Source organism: Sardina pilchardus, chromosome 2 (assembly GCF_963854185.1).
Source record: "Sardina pilchardus chromosome 2, fSarPil1.1, whole genome shotgun sequence".
Classification (NCBI taxonomy): domain Eukaryota; kingdom Metazoa; phylum Chordata; class Actinopteri; order Clupeiformes; family Clupeidae; genus Sardina; species Sardina pilchardus.
Genome location: NC_084995.1, coordinates 3958038 through 3960537, shown reverse-complemented (window position 1 = coordinate 3960537; position 2500 = coordinate 3958038). Strand labels below are relative to the sequence as shown.

Sequence of the window (2500 nt, the reverse complement as noted above, 5' to 3'; positions counted from 1 at the left end):
ACACACAGAAAGAGACTGAACATTCACAAAAGCAAATGCACATTCTTTTCCATGTACAGTATATGATATGTTTCAGAGGTGGGGGTGTATTTTCCTATCTTTGCAAACGTATCCCATTTGAGCGTGTAGTTGTCCGGGTCCAAGAGAATGGCTCTTGAGCTAAATGGGCCGTAGAGGCTGCTCGGTGCTTGAGTCTCTCTCCAGCTTAAAAATGGCCCATCTGCTCTCTTCTCTTAACATACTGTACTGTATCATCCACCTTAATGAAACTTCTTCTGCCAAATATGCCTGTAACATTTTCCAAGAGCATGGACCACTTTTGAGATTGAGTTTCACACATACACACACACACACACACACACACACACACACACTTAAAGGTACTCTATGCAAGAAATTTCGCTTCCCGGAGCCAATTTGATGGTAAACAAACTTGTAATAGGCAACGTGTTCACATAGTATAGCTATGCACTGCAAAAACTAAAATTTAACCAAGTGTTATTAATCAAAAAGATCAAAAATTCAATTTGGGCCCCCAGCCGTGGCGTGACTGGCTGGGGCACCTGCACCGTACGCCGGTGACCCGAGTTCGATTCCTGCCCCGTGGTCCTTTCCGGATCCCACCCCAACTCTCTCTCCCACTCACTTCCTGTCTGTATCTCTACTGCCCTATCCAATCAGAGGCATAAAAAGCCTCAAAAAGATTCGATTTGGTATTGTTTTCAGTATGAAGCGACTTAATTTAAGAAGACTTTGGCTTATTTAAATTTACTTAACACACTGGCAGACAAATTTGCTCCTTAAGATGTCTTAAAAGAAGTCAAACTGTTCTTAGAACGGTGGCCTGCCAAGTCTCGCACGATTCGTGAAACCTTGTCAGTAGATAAAGCTCTTTGGACATAGTTTGATGTTTTCTTGCTTCACAACAAAAGCATTTTCCTTGTGTACAGGGGGGATACGTCACGCAAAATTTGCTATTTACAATAGCAGAGTAAGATGTAAATATATCGCAACTCTAGAGGGAGCACTATAGTTGCCGGAATACCTAAACCTGCATAGTCAAGGAAATATTTGATGAATCTTTTATTGGTTCATTTGTTCAGTGATTTGGCTGTAATATTTAATGATTATCATCACAATATCACATATCACATACGTGTCATATGTCTGTCTGAGATATGAGTGTGTGTACACACACACACACGCACACACAGAGAGAGAGAGAGAGAGAGAGAGAGAGAGAAGGAGAGGGGAGAGAGTTTCCTGCTGCATACAGTATTTGTTGATATTTGTCCAATTTCATTCATACAAATAGCTTGATGACAGAGCTGCTGTGTGTGAAGACACATAATGTGTACTACACCACAAACACACACACACACACACACACACACACACACACACACACACACACACACACACACACACACACACACACACACACACACCACACAGAGCAGCTCTGGAACAGACACTGGACCCGGATTAGCAGCTGAAGAAACACTTACAACCCTCATCATACTCACTACATCATCTCCTGCTCTCGCCAACATGATTAATCCCTCTCCCTCTAAATATAGGACCTGTGCGTGTGTGTGTGTGTGTGTGTGTGTGTGTGTGTTTGTGTGTGTCTGTGTGTGCGTGTGTGTGTGTGTGTGTGTGTGTGTGTGTGTGTCTGTGCCGTGTGTGCGTGTGTGTGTGTTTGTTTGGAGGACAACGTTTAACCTAGTTAAGACATAGGAGGCGTTTTTATGGCCTGTGCCTAAATGTGTCAAATTCATACACACACACACACACACACACACACACACACACACACACACACACACACACACACACACACACGGCAACATGCTCCTACAGGAATGCTGAACTGATACTTCATGCTTTGCTGGAAGGTATTGTGTTCTTCGGATGGGATCTGTTTCCGGAAGAGTCCGTGGATGTGTAAGAGGACCCTCTGGCACTTGCCTCTGTTTCCGCTGCACACACACACACACACACACACACACACACACACACACACACACACACACACACACACACACACACACACACACACACACACACACACTCCAAAGATAGTCGAAGAGAGCTGATACACCTACACACACAATCGCTAAAGTAAAGTGTTAGTTCAGTTGAACGGGCAGCTCAGAAAGGAATGTCTTGAAGCAGTAATTTAATTTAGCAATGCCATTAGCTTGAAAGAGTTTGGATTTACGTACAGTATGTTTGTGCAGATGGGTGCAAGTGTGGGTTAGGGTTCTCTTTCAGGAGAGGAATACCCATAAGCAGTAACCTTTACTTGCTGTCAGAGGAGTCAGAGGTGTTTATAGCTCCCGAGTTTGGCCGTGTGTGTGTGTGTGTGTGTGTGTGTGTGTGTGTGTGTGTGTGTGTGTGTGTGTGTGTGTGTGTGTGTGTGTGTGTGTGTGTAGGACAGGAGGAAGTTGGTAAGGAAGCGCCTTCTCAATTTACATGGCAAACCGATGTAGATGGT

The 2500-nt window shown here is 44.1% G+C and overlaps 1 protein-coding gene across 1 annotated transcript in view; it reads left to right on the top strand.

Annotated features, from left to right (window-relative positions):
* The window catches only part of prss12 (serine protease 12), a 29717-nt gene that overhangs the window by 22374 nt on the left and 4843 nt on the right, over positions 1-2500 (top strand). The window lies entirely within an intron of this gene.